Genomic DNA, 16,982 nt, shown 5'->3' on the forward strand with positions numbered 1-16,982 from the left:
CTTACTGTCTATGCTTTGAACCATTCCTGTGTCACTAGGTATACATTCCGGTGCTTCACTTGAGGTTTACTGTATCCCTCTGACCTTCTTATTGACGATGAAACACAGAAATTGCTTCGGAATTAAATACAAAAGGCACAACGCCGACTTAAGTACAAGAAAACTGAATCTTCTTACTGTCTATGTTTTGAACCATTCCTGTGACACTAGTTATAGATTCCGATGCTTCACTTCATGTTTACTGTATCCATCTGACCTTCTTATTGACGACGTAACACAGAAATTGCATCGGAATTTAATACAAAAGGCACAATGCCGACTTAAGTACAGGAAAACTGTCTCTTCTTACTGTCTATATTTTGAACCATTCATGTGACACTAGATATAGATTCCGATGCTTGACTCCAGGTTTACTGTATCCCACTGACCTTCTTATTGACGATGAAACACAGATATTGCGTCGGAATTTAATACAAAAAGCACAATGCCGACTTAAGTACAAGAAAACTGAGTCTTCTTACTGTCTATATTTTGAACCATTCCTGTGACACTAGTTATAGATTCCGATGCTTCACTTCAGGTTTACTGTATCCCACTGACCTTCTTATTGACGATGAAACACAGAAATTGCATCGGAATTAAATATGAAAGGCACAATGCCGACTTAAGTACAAGATAACTGACTCTCCTTATAATCTATGTTTTGAACCATTCCTGTGACACTAGTTATAGATTCCGATGCTTCACTTCCGGTGTACTGTATCCGTTTGACCTTCTTATTGACGATGAACACAGAAATTGCTTCGGAATTAAATAAAAAATGCGCAATGCCGACTTAAGTACAAGAAAACTGACTCTTCTTACTGTCTGTAATTTGAACCATTCCTGTGACACTAGATATAGATTCCGATGCTTCACATCAGGTTTACTGTATCCTTCTAACCTTCTTATTGATGATGAAACTCACAAAATACATCGGAATAAAATACAAAAAGCACAATGCAAACTTAAGTACAAGAAAACTGACTCCTCTTACTGTCTATGTTTTGAACCATTAATGTGACACTAGTTATAGATTCCTAAGCTTTACTCCAGGTTTAGTGTATCCCTCTGACCTTCTTATTGACGATGATACACAGAAATTGCCTCGGAATTAAATAAAAAATGCACAATGCCAAATTAAGTACAAGAAAACTGACTCATCTTACTGTCTATGTTTTAACCATTCCTGTGACACTAGATATAGATTCCGATGCTTCACATCAGGTTTACTGTATCCCTCTGACCTTCTTATTGATGATGAAACACAGAAAATGCATCGGAATTAAATACAAAACGCACAATGCAAACTTAAGTACAAGAAAACTGACTCCTCTTACTGTCTATGTTTTGAGCCATTCCTGTGACACTAGTTATAGATTCCGATGCTTCACTTCAGGTTTACTGTATCCCTCTGACCTTCTTATTGACGATGAACACAGAAATTGCATCGGAATTAAATACAAAAGGCATAATGCCGACTTAAGTACAAGAAAACTGAGTCTTCTTACTGTCTATATTTTGAACCATTCCTGTGACACTAGTTATAGATTCCGATGCTTCAGTTCAGGTTTACTGTATCCCTCTGACCTTCTTATTGACGATGAAACACAGTAATTGCATCTGAATTAAATACAACAGGCACAATGACGATATAAGTACAAGAAAACTGACTCTTCTTACTGTCTATGTTTTGGACCATTCATGTGACACTAGTTATTGCTTCCGATGCTTCGCTTCAGGTTTACTGTATCCATCAGACCTTCTTATTGACGATGAAACAGAGAAATAGCATCGGAATTAAATACAAAAGGCACAATGCCGACTTATGTACAAGAAAACTGACTCTTCTTACTGTCTACGTTTGTACCATTCATGTGACACTAGTTATAGATTCCGATGCTTCACTTTAGGTTTACTGCATCCCTCTGACCTTCTTATTGACGATGAAACACAGAAATTGCATCGGAATTAAATACAAAAGGCACAATGCCGACTTAAGTACAAGAAAACTGACACTTCTTACTGTCTATGATTGAACCATTCCTGTGACACTAGTTATAGATTCAGATGCATCACTTCAGGTTTACTGCATCCCTCTGACATTCTTTTTGACGATGAAACACAGAAAATGCATCGGATTTAAATACAAAAGGCACAATGCCGACTTAAGTACAAGAAAACTGACTCTTCTTACTGTCTACTTTTTGAACCATTCCTGTGACACTAGTTATAGATTCCGATGCTTCACTTCAGGTTTACTGTACCCCTCTGACCTTCTTATTGACGATGAAACACAGTAATTGCATCTGAATTAAATACGAAAGGCACAATGCCGACTTAAGTACAAGCAAACTGACTCTTCTTACTGTCTATGCTTTGAACCATTCCTGTGTCACTAGGTATACATTCCGGTGCTTCACTTGAGGTTTACTGTATCCCTCTGACCTTCTTATTGACGATGAAAGACAGAAATTGCTTCGGAATTAAATACAAAAGGCACAACGCCGACTTAAGTACAAGAAAACTGAATCTTCTTACTGTCTATGTTTTGAACCATTCCTGTGACACTAGTTATAGATTCCGATGCTTGACTCCAGGTTTACTGTATCCTACTGACCTTCTTATTGACGATGAAACACAGATATTGCGTCGGAATTTAATACAAAAGGCACAATGCCGACTTAAGTACAAGAAAACTGAGTCTTGTTACTGTCTATATTTTGAACCATTCCTGTGACACTAGTTATAGATTCCGATGCTTCACTTCAGGTTTACTGTATCCCACTGACCTTCTTATTGACGATGAAACACAGAAATTGCATCGGAATTAAATACAAAAGGCACAATGCCGACTTAATTACAAGATAACTGACTCTTCTTACAATCTATGTTTTGAACCATTCCTGTGACACTAGTTATAGATTCCGATGCTTCACTTCAGGTGTACTGTAACCCTTTGACCTTCTTATTGACGTTGAACACAGAAATTGCTTCGGAATTAAATAAAAAATGCGCAATGCCGACTTAAGTACAAGAAAACTGACTCTTCTTACTGTCTATATTTTGAACCATTCCTGTGACACTAGATATAGATTCCGATGCTTCACATCAGGTTTACTGTATCCCTCTGACCTTCTTATTGATGATGAAACTCAGAAAATGCATCGGAATTAAATACAAAAAGCACAATGCAAACTTAAGTACAAGAAAACTGACTCCTCTTACTGTCTATGTTTTGAACCATTAATGTGACACTAGTTATAGATTCCGATGCTTTACTCCAGGTTTAGTGTATCCCTCTGACCTTCTTATTGACGATGATACACAGATATTGCTTTGGAATTAAATAAAAAATGCACAATGCCGACTTAAGTACAAGAAAACTGACTCTTCTTACTGTCTATGTTTTAACCATTCCTGTGACACTAGATATAGATTCCGATGCTTCACATCAGGTTTACTGTATCCCTCTGACCTTCTTATTGATGATGAAACACAGAAAAGGCATCGGAATTAAATACAAAACGCACAATGCAAACTTAAGTACAAGAAAACTGACTCCTCTTACTGTCTATGTTTTGAGCCATTCCTGTGACACTAGTTATAGATTCCGATGCTTCACTTCAGGTTTACTGTATCCCTCTGACCTTCTTATTGACGATGAACACAGAAATTGCATCGGAATTAAATACAAAAGGCACAAAGCCGACTTAAGTACAAGAAAACTGTCTCTTCTTACCGGCTATGATTTGAACCATTCCTGTGAATCTAGTTATAGATTCCGATGCTTCACTTCAGGTTCACTGTATCCCTCTGACCTTCTTATTGACGATGAACACAGAAATTGCATCGGAATTAAATACAAAAGACACAATGCCCACTTAAGTACAAGAAACCTGACTCTTCTTACTGTCTATGATTCGAACCATTCCTGTGACGCTAGTTGTAGATTCTGATGCATCACTTAAGGTTTACTGTATCCGTCTGACCCTCTTATTGACGATGAAACACAGAAATTGCATCGGAATTAAATACCAAAGGTACAATGCCGACTTAAGTACAAGAAACCTGACTCTTCTTACTGTCTATGTTTGAACCATTCCTGTGACACTAGTTATAGATTCCGATGCTTCACTTCAGGTTCACTGTATCCCTCTGACCTTCTTATTGACGATGAAACACTAAAGTTGCATCGGAATTAAATACAAAAGGCACAATGCCGACTTAAGTACAAGAAAACTGACTCTTCTTACTGTCTATGATTGAACCATTCCTGTGACACTAGTTATAGATTCCGATGCACCACTTCAGATTTACTGCATTCCTCTGACCTTCTTATTGACGATGAAACACAGAAAATGCATCGGATTTAAATACAAAAGGCACAATGCCGACTTAAGTACAAGAAAACTGGCTCTTCTTACTGTCTATGTTTTAACCATTCCTGTGACACTAGTTATAGATTCCGATGCTTCACTTCAGGTTTACTGTATCCGTCTGACCTTCTTATTGACGATGAAACACAGATATTGCATCGGAATTAAATACAAAAGGCACAACGCCGACTTAAGTACAAGAAAACTGTATCTTCTTACTGTCTATGTTTTGAACCATTTATGTGACACTAGTTATAGATTCCGATGCTTGACTACAGGTTTACTGTATCCCACTGACCTTCTTATTGACGATGAAACACAGAAATTGCATCGGAATTAAATACAAAAGGCACAATGCCGACTTAAGTACAAGAAAACTGACTCTTCTTACTGTCTATGATTGAACCATTCCTGTGACACTAGTTATAGATTCCGATGCATCACTTCAGGTTTACTGCATCCCTCTGACATTCTTATTGACGATGAAACACAGAAAATGCATGGGATTTAAATACAAAAGGCACAATGCCGACTTAAGTACAAGAAAACTTGCTCTTCTTACTGTCTATGTTTTAACCATTCCTGTGACACTAGTTATAGATTCCGATGCTTCACTTCAGGTACACTGTATCCACTGACGTTCTTATTGACGATGAAACACAGAAATTGCATCGGAATTAAATACAAAAGGCACAATGCCGACTTAAGTTCAAGAAAACTGGCTCTTCTTACTGTCTATGTTTTAACCATTCCTGTGACGCTAGTTGTAGATTCTGATGCATCACTTAAGGTTTACTGTATCCCTCTGACCCTCTTATTGACGATGAAACACAGAAATTGCATCCGAATTAAATACAATAGGTTCAATGGCGACTTAAGTACAAGAAACCTGACTGTTCTTACTGTCTATGTTTGAACCATTCCTGTGACACTAGTTATAGATTCCGATGCTTCACTTCAGGTTCACTGTATCCCTCTGACCTTCTTATTGATGATGAAACACTAAAATTGCATCGGAATTAAATACAAAAGGCACAATGCCGACTTAAGTACAAGAAAACTGACTCTTCTTACTGTCTATGATTGAACCATTCCTGTGACACTAGTTATAGATTCCGATGCATCACTTCAGGTTTACTACATCCCTCTGACCTTCTTATTGACGATGAAACACAGAAAATGCATCGGATTTAAATACAAAAGGCACAATGCCGACTTAAGTTCAAGAAAACTGGCTCTTCTTACTGTCTATGTTTTAACCATTCCTGTGACACTAGTTACAGATTCCGATGCTTCACTTCAGGTTTACTGTATCCCTCTGACCTTCTTATTGACGATGAAACACAGAAATTGCATCGGAATTAAATACAAAAGGCACAACGCCGACCTTAGTACAAGAAAACTGAATCTTCTTACTGTCTATGCTTTGAACCATTTATGTGACACTAGTTATAGATTCCGATCCTTGACTCCAGGTTTACTGTATCCCACTGACCTTCTTATTGACGATGAAACCCAAAAATTGCATCGGAATTAAATACAAAAGGCACAACGCCGACTTAAGTACAAGAAAACTGACTCTTCTTACTGTCTAAGTTTGTACCATTCCTGTGACACTAGTTATAGATTCCGATGCTTCACTTCAGGTTTACTGTATCCCTTTGACCTTCTTATTGACGATGAACACAGAAATTGCTTCGGAATTAAATAAAAAATGCACAATGCCGACTTAAGTACAAGAAAACTGACTCTTCTTACTGGCTATGATTTGAAACATTCCTGTGACACTAGTTATACATTCCGATGCTTCACTTCAGGTTTACTGTATCCCACTGACCTTCTTATTGACGATGAAACACAGAAATTGCATCGGAATTAAATACAAAAGGCACAATGCCGACTTAATTACAAGATAACTGACTCTTCTTACAATCTATGTTTTGAACCATTCCTGTGACACTAGTTATAGATTCCGATGCTTCACTTCAGGTGTACTGTAACCCTTTGACCTTCTTATTGACGTTGAACACAGAAATTGCTTCGGAATTAAATAAAAAATGCGCAATGCCGACTTAAGTACAAGAAAACTGACTCTTCTTACTGTCTATATTTTGAACCATTCCTGTGACACTAGATATAGATTCCGATGCTTCACATCAGGTTTACTGTATCCCTCTGACCTTCTTATTGATGATGAAACTCAGAAAATGCATCGGAATTAAATACAAAAAGCACAATGCAAACTTAAGTACAAGAAAACTGACTCCTCTTACTGTCTATGTTTTGAACCATTAATGTGACACTAGTTATAGATTCCGATGCTTTACTCCAGGTTTAGTGTATCCCTCTGACCTTCTTATTGACGATGATACACAGATATTGCTTTGGAATTAAATAAAAAATGCACAATGCCGACTTAAGTACAAGAAAACTGACTCTTCTTACTGTCTATGTTTTAACCATTCCTGTGACACTAGATATAGATTCTGATGCTTCACATCAGGTTTACTGTATCCCTCTGACCTTCTTATTGATGATGAAACACAGAAAAGGCATCGGAATTAAATACAAAACGCACAATGCAAACTTAAGTACAAGAAAACTGACTCCTCTTACTGTCTATGTTTTGAGCCATTCCTGTGACACTAGTTATAGATTCCGATGCTTCACTTCAGGTTTACTGTATCCCTCTGACCTTCTTATTGACGATGAACACAGAAATTGCATCGGAATTAAATACAAAAGGCACAAAGCCGACTTAAGTACAAGAAAACTGTCTCTTCTTACCGGCTATGATTTGAACCATTCCTGTGAATCTAGTTATAGATTCCGATGCTTCACTTCAGGTTCACTGTATCCCTCTGACCTTCTTATTGACGATGAACACAGAAATTGCATCGGAATTAAATACAAAAGACACAATGCCCACTTAAGTACAAGAAACCTGACTCTTCTTACTGTCTATGATTCGAACCATTCCTGTGACGCTAGTTGTAGATTCTGATGCATCACTTAAGGTTTACTGTATCCGTCTGACCCTCTTATTGACGATGAAACACAGAAATTGCATCGGAATTAAATACCAAAGGTACAATGCCGACTTAAGTACAAGAAACCTGACTCTTCTTACTGTCTATGTTTGAACCATTCCTGTGACACTAGTTATAGATTCCGATGCTTCACTTCAGGTTCACTGTATCTCTCTGACCTTCTTATTGACGATGAAACACTAAAATTGCATCGGAATTAAATACAAAAGGCACAATGCCAACTTAAGTACAAGAAAACTGACTCTTCTTACTGTCTATGATTGAACCATTCCTGTGACACTAGTTATAGATTCCGATGCACCACTTCAGATTTACTGCATTCCTCTGACCTTCTTATTGACGATGAAACACAGAAAATGCATCGGATTTAAATACAAAAGGCACAATGCCGACTTAAGTACAAGAAAACTGGCTCTTCTTACTGTCTATGTTTTAACCATTCCTGTGACACTAGTTATAGATTCCGATGCTTCACTTCAGGTTTACTGTATCCGTCTGACCTTCTTATTGACGATGAAACACAGATATTGCATCGGAATTAAATACAAAAGGCACAACGCCGACTTAAGTACAAGAAAACTGTATCTTCTTACTGTCTATGTTTTGAACCATTTATGTGACACTAGTTATAGATTCCGATGCTTGACTACAGGTTTACTGTATCCCACTGACCTTCTTATTGACGATGAAACACAGAAATTGCATCGGAATTAAATACAAAAGGCACAATGCCGACTTAAGTACAAGAAAACTGACTCTTCTTACTGTCTATGATTGAACCATTCCTGTGACACTAGTTATAGATTCCGATGCATCACTTCAGGTTTACTGCATCCCTCTGACATTCTTATTGACGATGAAACACAGAAAATGCATCGGATTTAAATACAAAAGGCACAATGCCGACTTAAGTACAAGAAAACTTGCTCTTCTTACTGTCTATGTTTTAACCATTCCTGTGACACTAGTTATAGATTCCGATGCTTCACTTCAGGTACACTGTATCCACTGACGTTCTTATTGACGATGAAACACAGAAATTGCATCGGAATTAAATACAAAAGGCACAATGCCGACTTAAGTTCAAGAAAACTGGCTCTTCTTACTGTCTATGTTTTAACCATTCCTGTGACGCTAGTTGTAGATTCTGATGCATCACTTAAGGTTTACTGTATCCCTCTGACCCTCTTATTGACGATGAAACACAGAAATTGCATCCGAATTAAATACAATAGGTTCAATTGCGACTTAAGTACAAGAAACCTGACTGTTCTTACTGTCTATGTTTGAACCATTCCTGTGACACTAGTTATAGATTCCGATGCTTCACTTCAGGTTCACTGTATCCCTCTGACCTTCTTATTGATGATGAAACACTAAAATTGCATCGGAATTAAATACAAAAGGCACAATGCCGACTTAAGTACAAGAAAACTGACTCTTCTTCCTGTCTATGATTGAACCATTCCTGTGACACTAGTTATAGATTCCGATGCATCACTTCAGGTTTACTACATCCCTCTGACCTTCTTATTGACGATGAAACACAGAAAATGCATCGGATTTAAATACAAAAGGCACAATGCCGACTTAAGTTCAAGAAAACTGGCTCTTCTTACTGTCTATGTTTTAACCATTCCTGTGACACTAGTTATAGATTCCGATGCTTCACTTCAGGTTTACTGTATCCCTCTGACCTTCTTATTGACGATGAAACACAGAAATTGCATCGGAATTAAATACAAAAGGCACAACGCCGACCTTAGTACAAGAAAACTGAATCTTCTTACTGTCTATGCTTTTAACCATTTATGTGACACTAGTTATAGATTCCGATCCTTGACTCCAGGTTTACTGTATCCCACTGACCTTCTTATTGACGATGAAACACAGATATTGCGTCGGAATTAAATACAAAAGGCACAATGCCGACTTAAGTACAAGAAAACTGAGTCTTCATACTGTCTATATTTTGAACCATTCCTGTGACACTAGTTATAGATTCCGATGCTTCACTTCAGGTTTACTGTATCCCACTGACCTTCTTATTGACGATGAAACACAGAAATTGCATCGGAATTAAATAAGAAAGGCACAATGCCGACTTAAGTACAAGAAACCTGACTCTTCTTACTGTCTAAGTTTGAACCATTCCTGTGACACTAGTTATAGATTCCGATGCTTCACTTCAGCTTCACTGTATCCCTCTGACCTTCTTATTGACGATGAAACATCAAATTGCATCGGAATTAAATACAAAAGGCACAATGCCGACTTAAGTACAAGAAACCTGACTCTTGTTACTGTCTATGCTTTGAACCATTCCTGTGACAATAGTTATAGATTCCGATGCTTCACTTCAGGTTTACTGTATCCCTCTGACCTTCTTATTGACGATGAAACCCAAAAATTGCATCGGAATTAAATACAAAAGGCACAACGCCGACTTAAGTACAAGAAAACTGACTCTTCTTACTGTCTAAGTTTGTACCATTCCTGTGACACTAGTTATAGATTCCGATGCTTCACTTCAGGTTTACTGTATCCCTTTGACCTTCTTATTGACGATGAACACAGAAATTGCTTCGGAATTAAATAAAAAATGCACAATGCCGACTTAAGTACAAGAAAACTGACTCTTCTTACTGGCTATGATTTGAAACATTCCTGTGACACTAGTTATAGATTCCGATGCTTCACTTCAGGTTTACTGTATCCCACTGACCTTCTTATTGACGATGAAACACAGAAATTGCATCGGAATTAAATACAAAAGGCACAATGCCGACTTAATTACAAGATAACTGACTCTTCTTACAATCTATGTTTTGAACCATTCCTGTGACACTAGTTATAGATTCCGATGCTTCACTTCAGGTGTACTGTAACCCTTTGACCTTCTTATTGACGTTGAACACAGAAATTGCTTCGGAATTAAATAAAAAATGCGCAATGCCGACTTAAGTACAAGAAAACTGACTCTTCTTACTGTCTATATTTTGAACCATTCCTGTGACACTAGATATAGATTCCGATGCTTCACATCAGGTTTACTGTATCCCTCTGACCTTCTTATTGATGATGAAACTCAGAAAATGCATCGGAATTAAATACAAAAAGCACAATGCAAACTTAAGTACAAGAAAACTGACTCCTCTTACTGTCTATGTTTTGAACCATTAATGTGACACTAGTTATAGATTCCGATGCTTTACTCCAGGTTTAGTGTATCCCTCTGACCTTCTTATTGACGATGATACACAGATATTGCTTTGGAATTAAATAAAAAATGCACAATGCCGACTTAAGTACAAGAAAATTGACTCTTCTTACTGTCTATGTTTTAACCATTCCTGTGACACTAGATATAGATTCTGATGCTTCACATCAGGTTTACTGTATCCCTCTGACCTTCTTATTGATGATGAAACACAGAAAAGGCATCGGAATTAAATACAAAACGCACAATGCAAACTTAAGTACAAGAAAACTGACTCCTCTTACTGTCTATGTTTTGAGCCATTCCTGTGACACTAGTTATAGATTCCGATGCTTCACTTCAGGTTTACTGTATCCCTCTGACCTTCTTATTGACGATGAACACAGAAATTGCATCGGAATTAAATACAAAAGGCACAAAGCCGACTTAAGTACAAGAAAACTGTCTCTTCTTACCGGCTATGATTTGAACCATTCCTGTGAATCTAGTTATAGATTCCGATGCTTCACTTCAGGTTCACTGTATCCCTCTGACCTTCTTATTGACGATGAACACAGAAATTGCATCGGAATTAAATACAAAAGACACAATGCCCACTTAAGTACAAGAAACCTGACTCTTCTTACTGTCTATGATTCGAACCATTCCTGTGACGCTAGTTGTAGATTCTGATGCATCACTTAAGGTTTACTGTATCCGTCTGACCCTCTTATTGACGATGAAACACAGAAATTGCATCGGAATTAAATACCAAAGGTACAATGCCGACTTAAGTACAAGAAACCTGACTCTTCTTACTGTCTATGTTTGAACCATTCCTGTGACACTAGTTATAGATTCCGATGCTTCACTTCAGGTTCACTGTATCCCTCTGACCTTCTTATTGACGATGAAACACTAAAATTGCATCGGAATTAAATACAAAAGGCACAATGCCGACTTAAGTACAAGAAAACTGACTCTTCTTACTGTCTATGATTGAACCATTCCTGTGACACTAGTTATAGATTCCGATGCACCACTTCAGATTTACTGCATTCCTCTGACCTTCTTATTGACGATGAAACACAGAAAATGCATCGGATTTAAATACAAAAGGCACAATGCCGACTTAAGTACAAGAAAACTGGCTCTTCTTACTGTCTATGTTTTAACCATTCCTGTGACACTAGTTATAGATTCCGATGCTTCACTTCAGGTTTACTGTATCCGTCTGACCTTCTTATTGACGATGAAACACAGATATTGCATCGGAATTAAATACAAAAGGCACAACGCCGACTTAAGTACAAGAAAACTGTATCTTCTTACTGTCTATGTTTTGAACCATTTATGTGACACTAGTTATAGATTCCGATGCTTGACTACAGGTTTACTGTATCCCACTGACCTTCTTATTGACGATGAAACACAGAAATTGCATCGGAATTAAATACAAAAGGCACAATGCCGACTTAAGTACAAGAAAACTGACTCTTCTTACTGTCTATGATTGAACCATTCCTGTGACACTAGTTATAGATTCCGATGCATCACTTCAGGTTTACTGCATCCCTCTGACATTCTTATTGACGATGAAACACAGAAAATGCATCGGATTTAAATACAAAAGGCACAATGCCGACTTAAGTACAAGAAAACTTGCTCTTCTTACTGTCTATGTTTTAACCATTCCTGTGACACTAGTTATAGATTCCGATGCTTCACTTCAGGTACACTGTATCCACTGACGTTCTTATTGACGATGAAACACAGAAATTGCATCGGAATTAAATACAAAAGGCACAATGCCGACTTAAGTTCAAGAAAACTGGCTCTTCTTACTGTCTATGTTTTAACCATTCCTGTGACGCTAGTTGTAGATTCTGATGCATCACTTAAGGTTTACTGTATCCCTCTGACCCTCTTATTGACGATGAAACACAGAAATTGCATCCGAATTAAATACAATAGGTTCAATGGCGACTTAAGTACAAGAAACCTGACTGTTCTTACTGTCTATGTTTGAACCATTCCTGTGACACTAGTTATAGATTCCGATGCTTCACTTCAGGTTCACTGTATCCCTCTGACCTTCTTATTGATGATGAAACACTAAAATTGCATCGGAATTAAATACAAAAGGCACAATGCCGACTTAAGTACAAGAAAACTGACTCTTCTTACTGTCTATGATTGAACCATTCCTGTGACACTAGTTATAGATTCCGATGCATCACTTCAGGTTTACTACATCCCTCTGACCTTCTTATTGACGATGAAACACAGAAAATGCATCGGATTTAAATACAAAAGGCACAATGCCGACTTAAGTTCAAGAAAACTGGCTCTTCTTACTGTCTATGTTTTAACCATTCCTGTGACACTAGTTATAGATTCCGATGCTTCACTTCAGGTTTACTGTATCCCTCTGACCTTCTTATTGACGATGAAACACAGAAATTGCATCGGAATTAAATACAAAAGGCACAACGCCGACCTTAGTACAAGAAAACTGAATCTTCTTACTGTCTATGCTTTGAACCATTTATGTGACACTAGTTATAGATTCCGATCCTTGACTCCAGGTTTACTGTATCCCACTGACCTTCTTATTGACGATGAAACACAGATATTGCGTCGGAATTAAATACAAAAGGCACAATGCCGACTTAAGTACAAGAAAACTGAGTCTTCATACTGTCTATATTTTGAACCATTCCTGTGACACTAGTTATAGATTCCGATGCTTCACTTCAGGTTTACTGTATCCCACTGACCTTCTTATTGACGATGAAACACAGAAATTGCATCGGAATTAAATAAGAAAGGCACAATGCCGACTTAAGTACAAGAAACCTGACTCTTCTTACTGTCTAAGTTTGAACCATTCCTGTGACACTAGTTATAGATTCCGATGCTTCACTTCAGCTTCACTGTATCCCTCTGACCTTCTTATTGACGATGAAACATCAAATTGCATCGGAATTAAATACAAAAGGCACAATGCCGACTTAAGTACAAGACACCTGACTCTTGTTACTGTCTATGCTTTGAACCATTCCTGTGACAATAGTTATAGATTCCGATGCTTCACTTCAGGTTTACTGTATCCCTCTGACCTTCTTATTGACGATGAAACCCAAAAATTGCATCGGAATTAAATACAAAAGGCACAACGCCGACTTAAGTACAAGAAAACTGACTCTTCTTACTGTCTAAGTTTGTACCATTCCTGTGACACTAGTTATAGATTCCGATGCTTCACTTCAGGTTTACTGTATCCCTTTGACCTTCTTATTGACGATGAACACAGAAATTACTTCGGAATTAAATAAAAAATGCACAATGCCGACTTAAGTACAAGGAAACTGACTCTTCTTACTGTCTATGATTTGAACGATTCCTGTGACACTAGATATAGATTCCGATGCTTCACATCAGGTTTACTGTATCCCTCTGACCTTCTTATTGATGATGAAACACAGAAAATGCATCGGAATTAAATACAAAAAGCACAATGCAAACTTAAGTACAAAGAAACTGACTCCTCTTACTGTCTATGTTTTGAACCATTCATGTGACACTAGTTATAGATTCCGATGCATTACTCCAGGTTCAGTGTATCCCTCTGATCTTCTTATTGACGATGATACACAGAAATTGCTTCGGAATTAAATAAAAAATGCACAATGCCGACTTAAGTACAAGAAAACTGGCTCTTCTAACTGTCTATGATTTTAACCATTCCTGTGACTCTAGTTATAGATTCCGATGCTTCACTTCAGGTTCACTGTATTCCTCTGACGTTCTTATTGACGATGAAACACAGAAATTGCATCGGAACTAAATACAAAAGACACAATGCCGACTTAAGTACAAGAAACCTGACTCTTCTTACTGTCTATGATTTGAACTATTCCTGTGACGCTAGTTGTAGATTCCGATGCTTCACTTAAGGTTTACTGTATCCCTCTGACCTTCTTATTGACGATGAAACACAGAAATTGCATCGGAATTAAATACAAAACGTACAATGCCGACTTAAGTACAAGAAACCTGACTCTTCTTACTGTCTAAGTTTGAACCATTCCTGTGACACTAGTTATAGATTCCGATGCTTCACTTCAGCTTCACTGTATCCCTCTGACCTTCTTATTGACGATGAAACATCAAATTGCATCGGAATTAAATACAAAAGGCACAATGCCGACTTAAGTACAAGAAACCTGACTCTTGTTACTGTCTATGCTTTGAACCATTCCTGTGACAATAGTTATAGATTCCGATGCTTCACTTCAGGTTTACTGTATCCCTCTGACCTTCTTATTGACGATGAAACCCAAAAATTGCATCGGAATTAAATACAAAAGGCACAACGCCGACTTAAGTACAAGAAAACTGACTCTTCTTACTGTCTAAGTTTGTACCATTCCTGTGACACTAGTTATAGATTCCGATGCTTGCCTTCATGTTTTCTGTATCCCTCTTACCTTCTTATTGACGATGAAACAAAAAATTGCATCGGAATTTAATATAAAAAGCCACAATGCCGACTTAAGTACAACAAAACTGACTCATCTTACTGTCTATGTTTTGAACCATTATAGATTCCGATGCTTTACTCCAGGTTTACTGTATCCCTCTGACCTTCTTATTGACGATGAAACACAGAAATTGCTTCGGAATTAAATACAAAAGGCACAATGCCGACTTAAGGAACAAGATAACTGACTCTTCTTACTGTCTATGATTGAACCATTCCTGTGACACTAGTTATAGATTCCGATGCATCACTCCAGGTTTACTGTATCCCTCTGACCTTCTTATTGATGATGAAACACAGAAAATGCATCGGAATTAAATACAAATAGCACAATGCAGACTTAAGTACAACAAAACTGACTCCTCCTACTGTCTATGTTTTGAGCCATTCCTGTACCACTAGTTATAGATTCCGATGCTTCAATTCACGTTTACTGTTTCCCTCTGACCTTCTTATTGACGATGAACACAGAAATTGCATCGGAATTAAATACAAAAGGCACAATGCCAACTTAAGTACAAGAAAATTGACTCTTCTTACTGTCTACGTTTGAACCATTCATGTGACACTAGTTATAGATTCCGATGCTTCACATTAGGTTTCCTGTATCCCTCTGACCTTCTTGTTGACGATGAAACACAGAAATTGCATCGGAATTAAATACAAAAGGCACAATGCCGACTTAAGTACAAGATAACTGACTCTTCTTACTGTCTATGATTGAACCATTCCTGTGACACTAGTTATAGATTCTGATGCACCACTTCAGGTTTACTGCATCCCTCTGACCTTCTTATTGACGATGAAACACAGTAATTGCCTCGGAATTAAATACGAAAGGCACAATGCCGACTTAAGTACAAGCAAACTGACTCTTCTTACTGTCTATGCTTTGAACCATTCCTGTGTCACTAGGTATACATTCCGGTGCTTCACTTCAGGTTTACTGTATCCCTCTGACCTTCTTATTGACGATGAAACACAGAAAATGCATCGGATTTAAATACAAAAGGCACAATGCCGACTTAAGTACAAGAAAACTGACTCTTCTTACTGTCTACTTTTTGTACCATTCCTGTGACACTAGTTATAGATTCCGATGCTTCACTTCAGGTTTACTGTACCCCTCTGACCTTCTTATTGACGATGAAACACAGAAATTGCCTCGGAATTAAATACGAAAGGCACAATGCCGACTTAAGTACAAGCAAACTGACTCTTCTTACTGTCTAAGCTTTGAACCATTCCTGTGTCACTAGGTATACATTCCGGAGCTTCACTTCAGGTTTACTGTTTCCCTCTGACCTTCTTATTGACGATGAAACACAGAAATTGCTTCGGAATGAAATACAAAAGGCACAATGCCGACTTAAGTACAAGAAACCTGACTCTTTTTACTGTTTATGTTTGAACCATTCCTGTGACACTAGTTATAGATTCCGATGCTTCACTTCAATTTCACTGTATCCCTCTGACCTTATTGACGATGAAACACTGAAATTGCATCGGAATTAAACACAAAAAGCACAATGCCGACTTAAGTACAAGAAAACCGACTCTTCTTACTGTCTATGTTTTGAACCATTCCTGTGACACTAGTTATAGATTCCGATGCTTCACTTGAGGTTTACTGTATCCCTCTGACCTTCTTATTGACGATGAAACACAGAAATTGCATCGGAATTAAATACAAAAGGCACAACGCCGACTTAAGTACAAGAAAACTGAATCTTCTTACTGTCTATGTTTTGAACCACTCCTGTGACACT

Source organism: Schistocerca serialis, chromosome 11 (genome assembly GCF_023864345.2).
Source record: "Schistocerca serialis cubense isolate TAMUIC-IGC-003099 chromosome 11, iqSchSeri2.2, whole genome shotgun sequence".
In the NCBI taxonomy this organism is placed as follows: domain Eukaryota; kingdom Metazoa; phylum Arthropoda; class Insecta; order Orthoptera; family Acrididae; genus Schistocerca; species Schistocerca serialis.